Source organism: Pseudorca crassidens, chromosome 4 (genome assembly GCF_039906515.1).
Source record: "Pseudorca crassidens isolate mPseCra1 chromosome 4, mPseCra1.hap1, whole genome shotgun sequence".
NCBI lineage: Eukaryota > Metazoa > Chordata > Mammalia > Artiodactyla > Delphinidae > Pseudorca > Pseudorca crassidens.
The window spans coordinates 8,963,611-8,985,905 of record NC_090299.1 but is presented as its reverse complement, the minus strand read 5'-3'; positions in this window follow the sequence as shown (position 1 = coordinate 8,985,905).

The following is a 22,295-nucleotide window of genomic DNA, read 5'->3' as shown; positions in this document are numbered from 1 at the left end:
TTTCCATTTACAGTTATTATAAAATATTGGCTAAATTCCCCCTATTGTACAATACATCCTTGAGCCTACCTTACACCTAATTGCTTGTATCTCTCACTCTCCCACACCTATATTGCCCCTCTCTCCCTCCCCCCTCCCCACTGGTAACCACTGGTTTGTTCTCTATATCTGAGTCTGCTTTTTTTTTGTTATATTCACTAATGTGTTGTGTTTTTAAGATTCCACATATAAGTGATATCATACTGTATTTGTCTTTCTTTGTCTCACATTTCACTTAGCATAATGCCCTCCAAGTCCATCCATGTTGCTGGAAATGGCAAAATTTCATTCTTTCTTATGGCTGAGTATTATTCCATTTTGTTTGTGTGTGTGTGTGTGTTTGTGTATGTGTGTGTGTGTGTGCGTGTAGCACATCTTTATTCATTCTTCTGTTGATGGACACTTAAGTGGCTTCCTTATCTTGGAAATTGTAAATAATGTTGCTCTAAACATTAAAGTGCATGAATCTTTTTGAATTAGTGGTTTTGTTTTTTGTTTTTTTTCAGATATATACCCAGGAGTGGAATTGTTGGGTCATATGGTAGTTCTATTTTTAGTTTTTTGAGAAACCTCCATACTGTTTTCCACAGTGACTTCACCACTTTCTACTCCCACCAATAGGGCACAAGGGTTTCCTTTTCTCCATACACTTGCCAACATTTGTTATTTGTGTTCTTTTTGATGATAGCCATTCTGACATGTGTGAGATGATGTCTCATTGCGGTTTTGATTTACATTTCCCTGATGATTAGCAATGCTGAGCATCTTTTCGTGTGCCTGCTGGCCATCTGCATGTTCTCTTTGGAAAAATATCTACTTAGTTCTTCTACTCATTTTTTTAATCAGGTTATTTGTTTTTGATGTTGTGTTGTATGAGCTATTTATATATGTTGGATATTAATCCCTTATTGGTCTTCTCATTTGCAAATATTTTCTCACATTAAGTATGTTGTCTTTTCATTTTGTTCGTGGTTTCCTTTGCTATGCAAAACTTTTAAGCTTGGGTTTTTTGGGGTTTTTTTGCTTTTATTTCCTTTACTTTAGAAGACTGATCCAAAAAAACTATTGCTGCAGTTTATGTCAAAGAGTGTTCTGCCTATGTTTTCCTCTGAGTTTTATAGAATCCTGTGTTACATTTAGGTCTTTAATCCATTTTGAGTTTATTTTTGTATATGGTGTTAAAGAGTGTTCTAATTTCATTCTTTTACATGTTTCTCTCCAGTTTTCCCAGCACCAGTTATTGAAGAGGCAACTAACTGCAGAACAACCATATGGAAAAGACTGAAACCTACCAGAAAAGATCTCTACAACTAAAGATATAAAGAAGGAACCCCAACGAGACAGGTAGGAGGGGCACAGTTGCATTATAATCAAATCCCATACTCTGGGGTGGGCAAACGACAAACTGGAGAATAATTATATTGTAGAGGTTCTCCCATGTAATGTCTTAATGAATTGTCTTACATTCTTTTCTTAACCAAATTTTTATTAGGTTATATGGTTACAGTAGTTAGGTCAAGAAGAGGAAAGAAAATCAGTGTATTACTTGGTATATATGTGTGTCTGAATACACAAATGTAGTGCAGAGTAATGGAGAAAAAGACAGAGACAGAGAGATGGAGGTAGAAAGGGAGGAGGGGGAGAGAGATTGAGAGAGAGAATTGTTCAAAGTATATAAAATCAAGAGGCTGAATTAACCCAGGACATCTTGAGTTGTGAAAAACAATGTTGGTGTTACATAAAGCAATCTATATTATTGTCAACATAACTACATTATAGAGAAAAATATATTCAACAACTTTCTGCCTAGACTTGAAGAAGAAACAGAATCATTTTATATATTTCCATGAACATGTAACGTATTTTGCATTTTGCAAGCCTTTGTGCCAAAGTTCAACAGAGAATTTAGGTAGTGGGAGCTAACTTTATTTTAGAAAGTTAAAACTAGAATACATTTCTTTTGTAAGAAGTGATTTGATAACTTCTTAATGTTTTCTTAATAATTATTAATTTTCTCTGGTGATTGAATGAGTATAGAAATATTCTACTACAATATGTTTTATTGGTTTAGACTGATCAAACAACACAATTCAAATATTTTATAGACATACTATATTTATTTCATAATACCTGTAAGTGAAATTTAATATATAAGCCAGAAAAAAATAATGCTCAGTTTTGAAGAATTCCTAACATTTCTTTTTAAAGATAAATATTATGAAGACATGAGTACTCAATGAAATTTTACCTAGAAAAATATTGTTTATTCTTCAGAAATAATCAGCAGAAAGTATTTATCAAAATGTATCATTTTGGGTCAAACATTGAAAAAGGAATGTATGTTACTATTAAAAAAATTAAAATAGATCAAACAACTTATGTTCCTTTAAAATATTATTTGGGGAGATTGTATTTTATGATCCCAATTTTAAAATTCTAGAATAATATATTGCATGTTTGATTGAATTTATAGGAAACAAATAAAATAATGATGATTATGAAAATTACAAATAGTAATAATAATATGATGATGATAATAATAAAGTATTTGGTCAGTTATTCCCTGGTGGTCCGGTGGGTAAAAGTCTGTGCTCCCAGTGCAGGGGGCCCAGATTCGATCCCTGGTCAGGGAACTAGATCCCGCATGCATGCTGCAACTAAAAGCCTGCATGCCGTAACTAAGAAGTCCACATGCCACAACTGTGAGCCCTCATGCCACAACAAAAGATCCCGCATGCCACAACAAAGGATCCCATATGCCACACTGAAGGTCCCACCTGCCACAACTAAGACCTGGCGCAGCCAAAATAAATAAATAAATATTAGAAAAGAAAAGATATGAGTCCACATTTGTCTCCTTGTAAATCAAGGCTGTCTCATCTTATTAGGTCTTTATGGAGTAGAAGAGCCAAATATGACCTTCATGCTTATTAGAACTGTAGTTTTGGGGGATTCTGAAATTAAAATTATTAGGAGAGCAGTGAGTGGAATTTAGGAGGATATGATATTTTAAAACAACAGAAATATTTGAACCAAGTGTGAGCCAAGTTTAGCTATTTGACTAAAGCTTAAGTAAATAATAACTTTTAAATTATAAGTCCATTCTGTTTTAAACAATTCCCTACCAGTTATTATTTTCTTTTTGGTTAAGATTAATCTGCAATGTATAATGTGAAAACATAAAGACTAGAAAGCCCTGCTGGGATTAAAAGAACAATTATCCAAGGAAACATGACTGGAATATTATTAAGCACTAAAAAGAAATGAGCTATCAAGCCATGAAAAAACATGAAGGAAATTCAAATGTATATTAGTAAATGAAAGAAGCCAATCTGAAAAGATGCACACTGTATGATTCCAACTGTATGACGTTCCGGAAAAGGCAGTAAAAAGATCATTGGTTGTCAGCAGTTGGGAGGGGAGAAGTAAATAGGCAGGGCACAGAGGATCTTTAGGGCAGTGAACCTACTCTGTAGGATACTATAATGGTAGACATGTGTCATTATACATTTATTCCAACCTGTAGAATGTGCAAAGCCAAGAGTGAACCCTAATGTAAACTGTGGACTTTGGATGATAATGTATCAATCAATGTAGGTTCACTGATTGCAGCAAATGTGCCATTCTGGGGCAGAATACTGATAGTGGAGGAGGCTGTGCATATGGGTGGTTAACAGTATATAAGAAATCTCTGTAACTTCTCAATTTTGCTGTGACCCTCAAACTGCTCTAAAGCATAAAGTCTATTAAAAAAAAAAAAGAGCATGGCAGTCCTAGAAAGTGGTGTAAGACACTGATGGGCCGCTACTCTGAAAGAGGCTGACAGTGCTGAAGAACTAAGCTACAAAAACAAAAACCTACTAATAGAAAGGGGAAAACCATCATCATGGTTGATTTTCCCTTTTCCAATCTTATACGTTAGGCATTGGTGTTTAGAAAGTACTGGATGAAAAGCATTTAGAAATATATACATGAAAAATTAGTTTTATTTCTGCTTTAATTTTTCGTATTACTGTAATATTTTTTATGTTACTTTGTATGTATGGCTATAAATTTTGAGATTTCTAGAGTCTAACTAGAAAGAAAAGATTTCTAGTTCTGGGGAAGAAGAGTAATGGGCTGAGATTCAAGAAGACAGAATTATACTTCCATCTCTGTTATTTACTAATTTTTGTAGCCTACTACATATCTTACCATATTATAAGGATCATAAATCAGTACTAGAATGATATCTGTGTATATATTATATACCTATATCTATATATGCAAGGAGTTAGTTACAATAGGAAGGTTTTGAAATTAGCTTCACTGCTGTGGTGGTTTAACTACATTAATTATATGCGGGTATTTACTAAAATCTACTTCCTCTACATAGGACTGGATTGGATGTACATTTAGCAATATGTCCAGGGTGAGCTCTTCAAATTTCATGAAAAATGTCAATATTATAGTCCATTTGATTAATGATCACAGCTTATGAATTGGTTTTAATCAGAAACAAAATGTATCCATTCCAGATTTATACTCTGCAATCCATTCATTCGCTAATGAAAATTTATTGAGTGTCTGTTATATGCAAAATAACACGTAAATCCTTGGGGATACATCACAAGGCAATGTCAACATCTCACCCCAAAAACCACATTCAAGACTGTGTGTTCTTGGAAATCTATCTTGCAAAAAACACATTTTTTTTTTCCTCAGTATAATTTGTATTTCTCTACTTATTTGTGAAGATGAGCATCTTTTTGTGCTTTAATATTTTTGTATGTCTTCTTGTGTATATTTCATATTAGTAACCTTTTCCAAATTTCTGTAGTATCTTTTGTCTCTTTCTTGTCTTTTTGAAGTCCTTTGTTGTTTGAGGTGATGTACCTTTATATTCTCAAACTTGTTTGCTATTTATTTACTCATTTATTTTTTTAATCTTTTTTTATTAGAGTATAATTGCTTTACAATGGTGTGTTCGTTTCTGCTTTATAATGAAGTGAATCACTTATACATATACATATATCCCCATATTTCTTCCCTCTTGTGTCTCCCTCCCTCCCACCCTCCCTATCTCACCCCTCTAGGTGGTCACAAAGCACTGAGCTGATCTCCCTGTGCTATGCGGCTGCTTCCCACTAGCTATCTATTTTACATTTGGTAGTGTATATATGTCCATGCCACTCTCTCATTTTGTCCCAGCTTACCCTTCCCCCTCCCCGTGTGCTCAAGTCCCTTTTCTAGTAGGTGTGCATCTTTATTCCCGTCTTGCCCCTAGGTTCTTCGTGACCTTTTTTTTTTTTTTGATTCCATATATATGTGTTAGCACACAGTATTTGTTTTTCTCTTTCTGACTTACTTCACTCTGTATGACAGACTCTAGGTCCACCCACCTCACTACAAATAACTCAGTTTTGTTCCTTTTATGGCTGAGTAATATTCCATTGTATATATGTGCCACATTTTCTTTATCCATTCATCTGTTGATGGACACTTAGGTTGCTTCCATGTCCTGGCTATTGTAAATAGAGCTTCAATGAACATTTTGGTACATGACTCTTTTTGAATTATGGTTTTCTCAGGGTATATGTCCAGTAGTGGGATTGCTGTGTCTTATGGTAGTTCTATTTTTAGTTTTTTAAGGAACCTCTATACTGTTCTCCATAGTGACTATATCAGTTTACATTCCCACCAACAGTGCAAGAGGGTCCCCTTTTCTCCACACCCTCTCCAGCATTTATTGTTTGTAGATTTTTTGATAATGGCCATTCTGACTGGTGTGAGATGATATCTCATTGTAGTTTTGATTTGCATTTCTCTAATGATTAATGATGTTGAGCATTCTTTCATGTGTTTGTTGACAATCTGTATATCTTCTTTGGAGAAATGTCTGTTTATGTCTTCTGTCCATTTTTGGATTGGGTTGTTTGTTTTTTTTGATATTGAGCTGCACGAGAGCACACTCGCCCCCTTCAGGCTGTGTTCACGCAGCCAACCCCAGTCCTCTCCCAGGGGTCTGACCTCTGAAGCTCGATCCTCAGCTCCCAGCCCCTGCCCGCCCTGGTGGGTGAGCAGACAAGCCTCTCAGCCTGGTGAGTGCTGGTCGGCACCGATCCTCCGTGTGGGAATCTCTCCACTTTGCCCTCTGCACCCCTGTTGCTGCACTCTCCTCCGTGGCTCCGAAGCTTCTCCCCACCTCTACCCCCCGTCTCCGCCAGTGAAGAGGCTTCCTAGTATGTGGAAACCTTTCCACCTTCACAGCTCCCTCCCACTGGTGCAGGTCCCATCCCTATTCCTTTGTCTCTGTTTTTTCTTTTGCCCTACCCAGGTACAAGGGGAGTTTCTTGACTTTTGGGAGGTCTGAGGTCTTCTGCCAGCATTCAGTGGGTGTTCTATAGGAGCTCTTCCACATGTAGGTGTATTTCTGATGTATTTGTGGGGAGGAAGGTGATCTCCATGTCTTACTCTTCCGCCATCTTGAAGCTCCTCTCTCTACTCATTTATTGATTGTGGGTTTTGTGTTGGATGATGGAAATCTACAAGATTCATTCACTAGTTACTTGACTCTAGTTAATAGAGAAGAAAGAGGTTCTATTTGGAGAAAGGGGAGATAGAGAAGGAAGAAAGGAAAAAGAATTGGAAAAGAATGTTTGTTATGGTCTCTGCTTTTCCTGTATGTACTTCCTTGTGGATAAAACCAATAGAAAAGTATCTTCATGAAGTAAGATTTGAGAGATGTACTGGTGAGAATTTCCCTTTAAATGAAGGGCTGATTCTGGAAACAGAGGATGGAAACATGTTCTTCTCCAGATTTTTAAAAACTGAGCTGAGATGCAAAACTAGGACCATCTAAATCCATAGTGAAAGGTCTCAATAGTATGCTATGCAGTTTCCTTTAATTATATCATGATTTTACTCTAATTGTGCATTAAGACGAAGAAATTATCAGAAATATCAAGTACGGGAGAAATGGTAATGAAAATTATTACATCAAACTTTTGCTGACTTAGATGTGTCTGTTTTAGGTTTAGTTATTTTATTTGCTAGGTGGTGAAAAATTAACCTTACCAAAGGTAGATCTGGCTTTTGTCCTCAAGGTGATCTGTAGGCCATTGAACATTCCTCCTGAGAAGTGCCTTTGTTTGCCTGGGGGCTTTGGCCAAAGGACAGTCTAATAATGTGTTTCATGTTTCGGGCATTTGGCTACATGGTATCAGTTCTGCCTCCAGAAGAGACTAGAAAATAAAAGTCTTAACTCAGTCTCCAGAGCAGCTGAAGACTAGGAGTCAGTCACAAGGGTAATATGTGATTGAGCCCCGGTAAAAACTCCGGACACCAGACTGGAGAGCTTCCCTCGTTACCAATACTTAATGTGTATTGTCACATACTGATGCTGGGAAAGTAGCAGGTCTGTAACTCCATGAGTTGAGGATGTTAGAAGTGTAATAGGTCCGAGTTCCGTGAGTCCCTCTAGAGACTTATCAAACCCAAAGGCAGCTTTGTAAACCCTGCTCCCCAAATTGCAATTGGTGTCAGAAATGAGAGAAGTTTTATGTAGACTGTTTACGGTAACCTTTGCAGTTGCCCTAAAACTTTGGTCATAAATTACAAATGTATCTAAGTGTCTCTAATATGTTATTGTCAAAAAATGCTTGGAAGTTAAACACAACAGCAAATAAACAAAAACTATTTGATAGTGACCTTTAAACAGTCCAATTCAAAAATTTCATCAAAGATATATCCCGTCTCTAGCTATGTAGCCTGGGCCGAGTCAGAAGAACAAAAGTGAAATTGTGAAAAAAAAAGAAAATAGCAACTGTATTTTCCAAATTGTACCTGGTAGTAAAACTGAGAAATTCACATCTGTTCCTGGGAATTAATATTCCCTTATCACGGAAGAGTACCACCTCAGGTTATTTGTTATAGCTGCCATAAAATAAAATATCAAAGTAAAACAGAAGTCTCATGTTATGTTTTGAACCCTCTGAGAATACACTCCAAGTGGCTGTAGGTCTCCAAAACACTGAAGAATGTATTCACTTAAAATGAATGAAAAATAAGGATATACATTTTTAATCAAAAGTGGCACAACTATGTCAGAGCTTGGTATAATACAAACTCTTCCAAATCAAAGCATAGTGCAATGGTACTTATTAATTGTATCCATTTTTTCATTGTGTAATGTACCAGAAGAAAATTTTATATTATTTTACATTACATTATATTCATCATTTATATAATATTAAATATTATATATTTGTTTCATGGTGCAAGAGAAAAGAAACACATACTTCACTAACTGTTGGACGTCACTGAGATTACATTGGAATTATACTCACAGAAGAGCTTTATACCTCAAACAATGATATTCTACATTGAAATGAAGACAACATTGTTTCTTCCAGTAAAGATGAGCTAAGAGAATTCTGAATAAAAACCATGCTAAGTTACTGTGTAGTATCAGATAAAATAGGTGAATTCCATAAGCATTGCCTCTATAACTGGGAGATGACTGTGTTGTAAACACGACTAATATGATCAAAGAAATTACTAACAGTTTTCCAGATCTCTTACCAGGTCAGTCTCAGAACAGCTTAGTTTGAAATAAACAACAGCCAGCATCTACAGTTACTGTAATAATAACCAATACTCCATTTGAAATACATTTCAGAGTGGTATTTTGGTTTGTTATGCTAGTGGTATTTTCACATGGGATCCAGACTGAGAGAGTAAAACCCATTTCACAGGATCTGAACAGTCAGGAAACTTTAAATTGCTAATTTGTGTAAGTATATTTTTCTTTTATTTTAAAAAGAAAGAGTCATTTTTGGAAATCATAATAGTAAGAAGATAACAATGTTAATATTCAAATATTATGTTAAAATTTCATGAACTTTAATTTATTGCAGTGCAATCTTTGGTAACTTAGAGGCTGTATATGAAAAAAACATTTGATACTTGATTGTCATAATTTCAGGTAAATTATTTAAAATGTTTAATTGCCATTCAAATCTGATTTTTTTCCCACATGGTAGTGGCTATTCTTTTTAATTTTTAAATGTCAGCATTTTAACAGTGTAAACACATGAAATACTAAAAATATAATTTAATAATATGGGTTAGAATATTAAATTTAAAAGTTGCACAGAATTATAGCTTTCTTTATTTTAAAAATAATTAAGGCATTAGTATCTTACCTTTCATATCACATTTATTAATTTTATTTTAATGTCTTTAGTATATATAGTGTATGTCACTTATAAAATTTAAAATAGAGAACTAGCAACAAAATTTCAATTCATCCCCAAACACACTGATTAAAATAACCATTGTCTAAAAGAGCAATCTAAAAAATGTTTTTCCCAGTGATCTTGTAACTTATTCTTATCTGCCTCTACTTCTCTCTCTGTCTCTATTCTAGACATAAGCCAATATTTAAAAGTTTAATCTTATTTTTTTATTATAATATAGATGAAAGTAAAACACACTATTCGAAATGTCTTGTTAACAGTTATTGAAGTGTATTTTGTATCATCATATACACTTCTATGGAATAGCTATTCTACCTGCCTAATGTTCCTCAAAGTGGATCAGATATAGTTCAATGCAGTTTTTATAGTTCTCTGCTGCATGTCATTTCTGTTGGATCTTTTAAAAAGAACTCCACTGAAGATCTCTGCACGAGTTCGAATAGAAATACAGGAGGCAGGTTGCAGAGAATGGAATGATCAAAGAGCCAGTGAATGTCCCTGATTGTGTGATTGCTTAACAAGGTTGAGAAAATGTAATATTTCAGTTGAATCTCTTTTAAAATTATTATTATCCCCATTTTGTTACATTGTGTCTAAATTTTGTACTCAGAAATGTAACTGAGTTTAGCTGTATTTTCTGAGATCCATCTTTTGAGTATTTTATAGATATAATGTGAAAGACTTAAAGGTTTTTAATTATTTGTAAGTCTCTTTAATATATAGAATAAAGTATGTATGTCAAATATATAAAAGCATCAGTTTACATGACAAAAGTTTATATTCACAAAGAGTTATAGATGACATGTGCAGATTAATATTTATGTACTACTATATGGAAATCTCCTAATTTCTTTAAAATTATGTAATTGAATTTAGCTCATAGAACATGTTTATTGTCAGTACCACTTGGGCCAGGATGTTGTCGATGGACTAAGCAATTCATAGGAAATCAACAAATACACATCATCATTTATGTCATTTTCAACTAAGTGATTACATTGAAATAACAAAAGATATACAAAATAATAATATAGACACTGTCATAATAAGAACACATTGCTACATTCATTTCTGAAGAATCCTAGATTATATTTTTATTTTTGCCAGTGATATGTTGCAGCATATAAATACATATATAAATATGATAAATAATACATAAATAAACATAATATAAATACCTTGGCGTGTTTTCACTTTTCATAACACAAAAATTTTTAAATTAAGTATTTCTTTAACAATTCTTTTAAAAAGGAAATTGTATTTTTAAACTTGGATCGCATTTGTTAGATACTATATTCTGGAATTGTAAACCGATTCAAATCAGAGAAGAGTTAGCATTGCCCATAGGAATGGAAATCAACTAGGGAAGTTGACTAATTATTTAGCAGACTCGAATGAATCAGTATCCAAAAGGATTACTGGCCAAAATGTTGCCCTGGGGTTGAAACAGGTGTTGTTTCATCAGAATTCAGTACTGCTGCTATTTCAAGGAGGAATTCAAAAAGACAACCCTGGGAAAGAAAATCCCATCTATGTGACATGAAAAGCATGACTCGTAAACTAGATTATATGCCTTCTCCCTCAGTCATTTCCTAGACTTCTTTCTGTCTCAAATAGATCCCTTACCAATTCCAAAGCAGCTGGCATAATTCTTCTCCTGAAAATGGCAATGGCACCCTCGCAGCAAATCTCAGGCACACAGGTGTTCAAAGGGATCCGAGATATAGCTAGACAGAAGCCAAATTTCAGGTAGAATCACCCATAAAGATTACAACTATGAGACCAAAAACTGCCTGCTAATCTTCCTTCCAAAGATTTACGGCTCAAGGCTACATTTAAGAACCTTCCTTCTTAAAGTGAGACACCATTAAAAGTTCTTCTGCAACTGTTTGGGAGATTGTTTTGGTTGGAATTAGAATGGTATAATGACTGCATTGCTCATTGCCTCTGTGTGTAACACCTGCAAGTTTTTTAGTCCTTATTATCTCTCAAACAGTTTCAATGACTTTGAGTACTTTGCTTAGTGAGTAGGAGTAAGGAAAGCTGTCTGTTGTTCATGATGTTAATTATTACAAATTGTCAGTCTTGACAGCTGATTTTTTTTCCTTGCTATTTTCTGCGGGCAAGAGGCTATAGAAACTTGCTTTGAAAAACAAAAAGAAAGAAGAAACTTGTGGTCTTGAGGACTACTTCCTTATCTGCACTAGTGATATAACATGTCCAGGAGAGCTAATTTGTTGCTGTTTTTTTATATTTAAATAATCACATAAACTAGCCCACAGTCACTTCCGTAACTGTTCACTTGAATATAGGTGCTTGGCCTTTTAGCCCATGAATTAGGACACACAAGCACCACACTTTAAGAAACCAGTTTAGATGAAGACTGACAAAAAGTTAAATCATAGGGGGTCTGTTTTCCAGATAGCAGAATATTAAATCTGGGAACTCTCCTGGTCATAACTTTGTCCCCCCTGGAATGCTAACTTTTCTCGATTCTTGTAAATAATTCTTACCAAATAGAAGTTGCGGCCACATTTGCTGTGCTTTTCTTACCCAGTTCTGCAATCTTCAGTTGTGTTTTTAAGTATGCAGTCATAGAGGTGATCCTATTCATAACAGTGTCCATGACTCTGAACTTTTCATGAGTTTTGCCTAATTCAGACAGGCAAAGTGACACTGCACTTTTGCAGCAGACATTTTATATCACAGATGAAAATTTGTGATAATTAGTTTTAGATGTACCCTAATTTGTAGAAGTAACTGACCTCTGTATCAGCTCATAAACTGGGATCTTGACATGCTTCTTGTAGAAAACATTCAATTTAAGGACAGATTCAGGTGTTTGAAAAAGCAGAGCCCCTGAATGATTTTAGCTCTTATACTGTTCACTTCAAGGATGCTTTTGGACGACATAGATACTAGCCAAGAATAGCAGACAGCAATGGCAAATTGGAGACTAACTTTATACTGATTACACTCAGGTATAAAATTTATCTTGTAATTTCCATTTAATTACATATTCTTTCAGTAAATGAACTAGCATTGTCTCCCTCATGGAGCAGCAATAATGCTGGGGCTAAAAATCCTAAATTAATTTTCCCAATAAAAAATGGGCTTCCCTGGTGGTGCAGTGGTTGAGAGTCCGCCTGCCCATGCAGGGGACACGGGTTCATGCCCCGGTCCGGGAAGATCCCACATGCCGCAGAGCGGCTGGGCCCGTGAGCCATGGCCGCTGAGCCTGCGCATCCGGAGCCTGTGCTCCGCAACGGGAGAGGCCACAACAGTGAGAGGCCCGTGTACCGCAAAAAAAAAGAAAAAAAAAGGGGAGCTGGTGTCATTCCAAAATACACAAGAATAATATAATATACCAAAACTCTTAACAGTCTAGTTAATAAAAAGAAGTTACCAGCAAATTTTAACTAATTTATTATAGTACTTTGTAGTAGTTGACTGCTTCCATAGAGTCTTCACATACTTTTAGCTTTGTCTGACCTTTAGAATAGCGGAGTCAGTCTTAGCCTTAAAGCAGTTAATCTCAGAGCTCCTGTCACCGTGTAGCTGGTATGAGCAATTGGGGAATGCTTTGCATGTGTGCTAGGTAGATTTCTAGCCCAAATGAAGGCAGGCATTGATACGTAAATTAAAGACTTTTATGACTTCTAAACTATTCTGTGACTTTTTATTGAAACCTTGGAAGGAAAATTATAAGGCAAATTTGGTCTCATATTTATAACTTTCATAAGATATTCTACTGAAATTAGATTTCTGGGCTGACTGTAGATAAAAATTTTCTTAAACATTTTCCTGCCAGTCATGCCTTCACATGTACCCCTGCTGTTTTTAAAATAAAACTAACTTCAGCTACTTTGGAATCAGGAGGTATTTTATTAGAGATTGAAAAAAAAAAAGGCCTGGAAAATAGTCTAGAAAACTAAAAGAGAGAATGATGAATAAATATATTATCTTAGATTTGGTGTGAAATAGTTATACGTTGCAAAACGATGACATATATTAAAACCTTGATCCTAAAGGATACAATCCATATCAGTGCTATACCCACCTCCTCCCTTTCTTTTGCTCTTTAACAAATATTTATAGTGTCCACTATTACAAGTAGATGCAACTATATATGTATGTCATATGCATTGTAAATATGAATTAATTTCATTATTTTGACTAAATTTACGAGGAAAATTTCCATAAACATGGACTTTGAGTTAAAGGCTGTGAAAAACTTCTACAGGCAGATGTTGTTACATGGATAGGGTTATTTTAGGAGAACTCTCTAAGCCCTTTTTTTTTTTTAATTTTTTATTTATTTTTATTTTTTTTGCGTTATGCGGGCTTCTCACTGTTGTGGCCTCTCCCGTTGCGGAGCACAGGCTCTGGACACGCAGGCTCAGCGGCCATGGCTCACGGGCCCAGCCGCTCTGCAGCATGTGGGATCTTCCCAGACCAGGGCACGAACCCGTGTCACCTGCATCGGCAGGCGGACTCTCAACCACTGCGCCACCAGGGAAGCCCCCCATTTATTTTTAATTAAAAACACAATGTTTTCATTAAGGACATACAGCAAATAATTTATAGTGTTTTGGAGAAGGCTATGTACCATTTTTTTTTACATGTTTTCCTCAGCAAAAAGAACTTGATATGCACCTTGGCCCAAAACTGCCTTCATAATGACAATATAAATGATGTGTTCTGAATCATAATCAAGTATAGTCAGGCTTTATTCAATAACCCAAACAACTAATTATATGCCATGCTAGATAAATCAGTGTAAATATAACAGAAGTTAGAAACAGCTGGGTGGATGTCTAGGGATTTTGATGCTTTCCCTTTTTTGTGGATAAAGTCAGCATACTGTAGACATTACCTTTTTTCAAAGGATTTGCAAACCTTGGAAAAGTCTCTTTATGAGATACTGTAAATGCAATAATATAAATTTGTGATATAGAAATTAATAAAACAAAGAAAATTCTTAAAAATTAATAAAATAATCAGCATCCAAACAAAGACAGCTACTATAAACATTATGTGTCTCACTATGGGTTACTTCTGTCCCATGGTATAAACTGTATTATTTTATGTGTCACCAATTATATGACTGCTTCTTTTCTTCACTGCCTCTCTTAGCTGCCTGAACATTGTCTTTACCAGAATCTGGTTCATCATTTATTAACTCTGTGCCCAGAGTCTTTAAACTCAGTCCCATCTCTAGCATTTATTATTTGTAGACTTCTGGATGACAGTCATTGCCACTAGTGTGAGGTGACACCTCATGGTAGTTTTGATTTGCGTTTCTCTGATAATTAGCCATTTTGAGCACCTTTTCATGTGCCTGTTGGCCATCTGTATGTCTTCTTTGGAGAAACGTATATTTAGGTCTTTTGCCCATTTTTTGACTGGGTTGTTTGTTTTTTTTTATATGTTGAGCTGCATGAGCTGTTTACATAATTTGCAGATTAAACACTTGTGGGTTGCATGTTTGCAAATAGTTTCTCCCATTCTGTAGGTTGTTTTGTCATTTTGTTTATGGTTTCCTTTGCTGTGCAAAAGTTTTTAAGTTTAGTTTGGTCTCATTTGTTTATTTTAGCTTTTGTTTCCATTTCTCTAGGAGATGGATCCAAAAAAATATTGCTGAGATTTATACCAAAGAGAGTTCTACCTTTGTTTTCCTTTAGGAGTTTTATAGTGTCTCGTCTTACATTTAGGTCTAATCCATTTTAAGTGTATTTTTGTATATGGTATTAGAGAATGTTCTAATTTCATTCTTTTACATGTGGCTATCCAGTTTTCCCAGCACCACTTGCTGAAGAGACTGTCCTCTCTCCACTGTATATTCTTACCTCCTTTTTCATGGATTAATTGACCATAAGTGTGTGGATTTATTTCTGTGCTTTCTATACTGTTCCGTTGATCTATGTGTCTGTTTTTATTCCAGTACCATTCTGTTTGGGTTACTTTAGCTTTGTAGTATAGTCTGAAGTCAGGGAGTGTGATTCCTCCAGCTCCATTCTTCTTTCTCAAGATCGTTTTGGCTATTTGTGGTCTTTTGTGTTTCCATGCAAATTTCATTTTTTTAATTCTATTTCTGTTAAAAGTGCCATTGATATTTTGACAATTTGATAATTATTCCAATAATAATATCATCATCACACATATATAAACTATTAATAATGATTTATTAGGAATAACAACCTATAGTGAGAAGCATATAGCTGAACATTTTAACTTGCTTCCTATTAGGTTTAAAAACATGCCTTTTCAAATTAGGGAAATTCAGGTAAGAAAAAATCCCGTATTTTATTATCAAAAGCTAACACTGTAATCTAACAGAAGGTGAACCATTTGGTGTTTAAGGGCATAGATTTTATCTTGTAGTATATTAATTGTCATGGTGACATAGCAAAAAAACTAAGGTTGGAAAAGATGACTCTGATTATGAAGCAGCAGTATTTGCAGTCATTTACTAGGTTGCAAATTTAGTTTAAACATCTTGATCATTTTAGTGGTGATGCAATATAAAAAGGAAAATCATTTTGTATAGAAATGTGTAGAAATCAATATATACATACCTCTAAATAAACTTCTATTTTATCTATGTCCAATGAACGCATTTTCATTATTCTCTAAGTTTATGTGAACAATAATGGTATACTTATGAACACTTTACAAGAATTTAAGAAAATAACTTTAGATTTATTTCTTCGACCTAAGTTGTTTGAAAACTATTATATGGGCAATATTTAGAGCACTACTTATTGCTTTCTCAGCTGCAACTCTAGGATTTACCTACATAAATAATTTTAGTTAATTATTTATAAAATATAATCTCAAAATAAATTAAAATAAAAAGTGTTTATTGTGCATCTATTATGTGTTTAGACTTGTGCTTTGTTCTAGTATAATTTTCAGTTAACTTTGGGAAAAGTTATATATTTGTGGAGGCACTTAGATAACTATGTGAGCAATATGTGTATAGGTTCAAAATTAAAGCAAACAGCAAATATATATAACTCATTTTTCTGTGCTGTAGTTACATAATAGTGAAATAAACACAGTTATCCCACTGCCTGAAGAACTAAAGATTTTTATAATCATAGCATTTCATTATATATAAATCATATAAAAACAAGGTATTAAACATTTAAATAGAGATTTCTTAGCTTTAAAAATTATGTAGTTGCATTTAATACATAAGTCTAAGAGTTAGGTAAAGCTGCTGATTTCATCTTTATGTTTCAAGTCTAGAGAGACTTTACTTAAAGAAGGTTGGGGAACTGGCTAAATCTCTTGAACACCTGTGATCTATAGATGAAAAAATAGACTTATTCTTTGCATAATAAATTTTAATGTATTAAAAGGAGATAAATGCACATTGGTCTAAGTCACTTTAGATAGCTAAACAGTGGCTTTTGTTTGATGGAACAAAAGGTATAAAAGGTACTTATTTTAAGCTCATGCCAGTTTTATTGACTTATTACATTATTTCTTCCTATTACTTTTAACTCTTGCTTATCTGTTCTCTTTATGGTTTAACACACTTAATGTAATAATGTTTATTCATACTTGCATTTAAGTAGCAAATTGTCATGAATTACTCGTTAACAATCCAGCAGCCCTTAGAATAGACATTGAGTCTTTCAGGTGGTATTTTATAGACGGTTATTATAGGAGCCAGTGCTGCTGGTAATCTGTTTTTTTGCTGTTTTTTAAAATTTTATTTAATTTTTCCTCACATAGAAATATTAAATTTTATTTGTGCAGGATTGAAAATAAAAACCTTATATTTAATTTAAGCGATGATAAAAGTATATCAAAGTTTCCTTCCTTTTTAACTTGATTGACTGCATTTTGTACAAACTGAGAAAAATTCCCAAGCCAGGTACAGCCTTGAGGGTAAGAATATACTGTTATTACTACTGTGCTGAATGACAAAATTCTATGGGGGTAGTTCAGTTCTTTTCTGCCTAGTATCATTTCATGAAAGAGCAAAAAGAAATTCGCTCATTGATGGGAAAGGCAGCTGCTAACAGACACAGAATCTTAAAATGGCATATTGAAGCAACTGCCGTAACTACTTCAAACTGTCTCCATTCTCTTTACACCTCCCCCATTGCTAACTTTCTATCTCCACACTGCCCATTACTTGCTGTCTAGCACAAAGGAAAAATAAATGCCACCAAAAGGCATTTTCTTTGGTTCTGGTCACTCTGATTGGGAAAAACTGAGTAACATACTTTCACTGGATGAAGTTCATATTTCTGATAATCAAGAAATCCAATACTATGAAATTCCAGTGTTTTTCCTTTTTACTCAGGAAACCACTAGGTAGTAGTGATATCGGCCCTTCTACTGATGTAAGCAGACAAACCTGCATATGCAAGCACAGACAGACACACGCATGTGCACGCACACATATTTAGATTTTTTCAAACGTGCACACACACATATTTAGATTTTTCAAACAGAGAATAAGTTCATTTAATGATTAGTTGATATTATATCCAACTTATGGATTCACAGTTGTAATAAAGAGTCTGACTTTATTGTTGATGTCTAATCAGTGGCGGTTTTCAAGTTCCACTCCTCCCTCTTCTTCTCTTTCTCCATGTTTGGGCATAAAACTCACATAGTCCCTCCCTTCACACTAGCGGGAAGTTCAAACCATGCACAAAGCACATCCCTGTCAGTGTGCTGCCGTACTCTCCTAACCCAGCCCACCTCTTAACCACAACCACAGTCTGAGCCACTCCACCCCTCTCTTTGCTCAAGCCATTTTGGCTCCCTCTTAGGAGCCTGCCCTACTCTTTCCAGAAAGTCTCACATGCGCAGTAAATTCTTCCATACCTTGTTGGGTGTGTGTTATCATCCTTCATCATCCAAAACCAAATTATGTTTAGTCTGTCAAGGGGAAACCTTCTGAATGCCACTATAAACTTACTTAAAAGGTCAGCATAGAGATGGAATTTTTTTCACTGATAATACAAATTAAAAATTGGGGGAGAATTGTTTAGGTAAAAGTGACCTTTCTACAAAATTAGAAACCTATGGAGTATGTATTAGGGTTCTCCAAAGAAACAGAACCAGTAAGGGTGTGTGTGTGTGTGTGTGTGTGTGTGTGTGTGTGTGTATTTTATATTTATAGAGATTTATTATAAGGACTTGGCTCACACAATTATGGAGACTAGCAATTCCAAGTCTGCAGTGTGGGCTTCAGGATTGAGACCCACAAGAGCCAGTGGTGAAGATGAAGGCTGAAGGCATCTGCTGGAGAATTTCCTCTTGCTGGTCTTTTTGTTCTACTTAGGCCTTCAGTTCATCAGATGAGGCCCGCCACTTCACCTAACATTCTCTCATTTAAATATTAATCTCATTCAAAAACACTCTCCAAATTCACACATAAAATTAACGATCACAGAGTAAAACTTTAGTATTATTGGTAATGCATATAAATTTTATAATTGTTCCCAACAAAAACTATCATATGCTGCCAATTAGCGTACGTATAAATTTAGTGGAAATGTCTATGTGTGTGTGTTATAATTATAGTAATTGACTGACAAAATTTGTGAAATAGTTGTTGTTGGAAAATTCCTATTTCAGGCTGCCAAAAACAGTTCTCGTTGGAAAATTCCTATTTCAGCCTAGAGTATGAGATTTCTCTCTTCATTTCTGATAATCAATATGCTTTTAGAAATATTTGAGTTATTGAAAGATTTCTAATAAATTACCCTGTGTATCCCACAATAATACTGATATTTTAAATAAATGAATATATTAAATTTTGTTTGTATTTGTTCAAAAACAACTAGAAAACGTTAGTCAAAGTATCTTACAGATAGAATGGTTAAAACATTTTTTTTTGAAGATTTTAGTTAACTGCAAGTTTTTACAGTAAAGTTTGCAAAAAACAAGAAAAGACCTCTTTCATGGCCCCACAAGCTGAACCTGGCACTCATCACTTAGGCCCATGTTGTCCTCCGTATTGTTCTATACCACACTTGCGGAACTAAAGAATTAGATGGTGAGCATTCAAACACTGTATGAAGATTTAATTTTGAAATTATGTAATTGAAATTTGAAATATCAAATTGTGGGAAGAATCTTCAATGACATTTCAACTTGTAACAGGATAAATATATTCTATACTGAAGGGGAAGCAAATTGCAAAGGCAAAAATCTAGCAGCATAAAAACTTGGTCAACCATTAACGAATTTTTGTCTTGCAAAATGTTTATGGAAATTGGTTACTCAGAATGGTGCCATTAAACCAACACCTGTGAAATTCTCTTATAGAAAAATCAATTGAAGATGTCAATAATCTCACATTTATTAACCATAAAAATCCATAGTGATAAAGATTAAAAGTTAAAAATAATAATATACTATTAAAATATTTTTCTGAGAAATATCAATATATGGATATTAGGGACGTACATAGCAGGCCTTTTACTTTCTAAATTCTATATGATTTAAGATAGATATATGTTTTAAAATTATATTTAGTTTTTGTAAAACATTTATATGACCAGCAAAAGGATTTTTCTAGTAGATGGACCCTATAGAATAGTTCTAATTAAATCTATTTTCAAAAATAAAATTCTTTTAAAGATAAATGATATATATATAGTCCAATTTTCACTTTCTTAACTTCCACTCATCATAAACCTCACTTTCTTAGTGCCCTGTAGGATCTCTTCCATGATGCCATAAGCTGGATCAAGCACTCTACAGCCCTGCTCTATTGCCCTTTACTACGTTGCAGAAAAATTATCACTCTACTTTTTCTCACTTCACTATATTAGGAAGCATTCAAAGTCAAACACCCAAATTTGTAACTCTTCAAGTCATATTGTAGGTATTCAATACCCACTTTCTATTTGACTAGGTATAATTTTGTTTTATTGGAGTATGAGTGGTGGATATAAATATGGCCAAGATGAAAAAGTAAAAATTCTTGCATATTAAATCTATGTTCCTGAGGAAAAAAATATGTTTCTGGTATATGCCACTGATGGCATCTAATGAACAATAAACAATTTCACTGATTAAGGTAACCCAAGGATAGTCCATCCCTTTTGTTATTGATGAGGGAAGGTCATCATTTGTCTTGTACTGCTGAATATCCAGTGTGTCCACAATGGTTTCTTATTACCATTGCCAGTGTCTTTCCCAGTCCTCTGAAGGGCCCAAGATTCATGCCCTGCTCCAGGGCTTATCCAGTCCAGCCACTGGCACACTCCCTTCTGTTAATTACACCTGATTACACCACCAGATTGTGGGGAAGAGCAGTAGTAGATACACAACTACAATTGCTGGATCTTCCTTGCACTCTATAGCTGAATCTTAAAAACTTAAATTCTTTTATTTCACGAAATGTTAATGCCTCCACAATATTCTGTTACATGATCCCCAACTGTTATTATAGCACGACTGACCACCTGTTTCCAGGACTATTCAATGTAATATTTACATTGCATCAGTGTCTGTCATGCCAGTGACAGAAGCATGAAAAAAGTGAGTTCATTATAATGAAAAATCATTTCAGTTGACTGAAATAGCAAATTTAGTTTATTAGAACATTGTCTATATAAACCCAATTTAAACATGCAGTGACCTTATAGGTCAAAGTACTTTCCAAATTAAAAGGACACATAATGAGCCCCTAATCAGATTAATAGTATTTCAAAGGTATGCTATTAAATATAGCTTTGGGGAAATTTTATGACAGACTTATTCCTACTGGAAAACAGCCTTAATTGGAAGTCTTGAGAAAAGAGAATCAATAATGTATTTATGAATGAATGATAACCACTAGGTGTGTATATATTATGTGTGCATGTATTAATAGCTTATACTTTGGAAAATATGGAATTGAAGGTTTGTGACTCAAGGAATCATGCATCATAAATCAGATGCATCAGGGAGTACAATTTAGCTTTGTGCCTAACAAAGAGCTTGGACCATAGACCATTATTTCTTTAGTTTGCAGAATTAAAGTATTCTTTAAGGTTGTTACCAAGGACATAGGATCTCTGCTAAAACACATCATGTGTGCACAAACTTGTGAAAAGCTGGCCACTGGGTATGATGAGACCTGCACAGGAGGAAAATTGCCTTTTTTTAACTAGAATGTACAAAAAGGCATTTTAAGTTTTGGAGGCCGCAACTGAATTGATTTATAATCTATTATGGTTTATAATCACTAAATAGTGATTTGATTGTATATAGGATGCCAAAGAGTATACTATGATATGTAATTGAGTCTCAAATAATAGATGTCATTCCATTTGTAATACATTCAAAGAAATCAAATAACTATAATATTTAAGGGGTATTTCCTCCAAACAGCAAATCTTACATGTATTCTGAATATTCAGTCTGCTAACACCAGTATAAAGCTCAGTAAGAATGCAAATGGGATAGAATTAGTTATTTTTATTGGCATATATTTACATGAATATAAAATATACAGTCTTTAATAACTATAAATGAACATGAGCCATTTAAAAATATCATTTATTGACTGCTTTATATGTACACAAGTTGTCTTAACAAATTTAGTATTATATATTATCTCTTTTAATCATTGTAACAATCATACTAGGTAGAGATTATTATTTTATAGATGAAAACTCTTAAATTTGGAAGTTGGCAAACACATATTTGTGTGATTTGAAATACATGCTGTTAACCTCTGTGACATAATATCCTACGTCAGTATTCCCGCCCTTATAGAAAATGTTACTGGAATATGAAGCTGGTTGATAATCAAATCTAGTTTGGATTTACAAGTATTTATGTTTAAGAATCTAATTTGAAGTCGTTATCAGTTTATTTCTTCTTTCTTATATCAAATAATGTTAAAATCTGTAAATTTGTGAAATTAAATCTATCACTGGGTGTTTTATGTAGAATAAGTATTTCTAGATGGTAATGACTCATTTAATTGTCAAAAATTAATTGACTTTGATAGCTAATCACTTACATGCATGAAAATTCTAATATGCA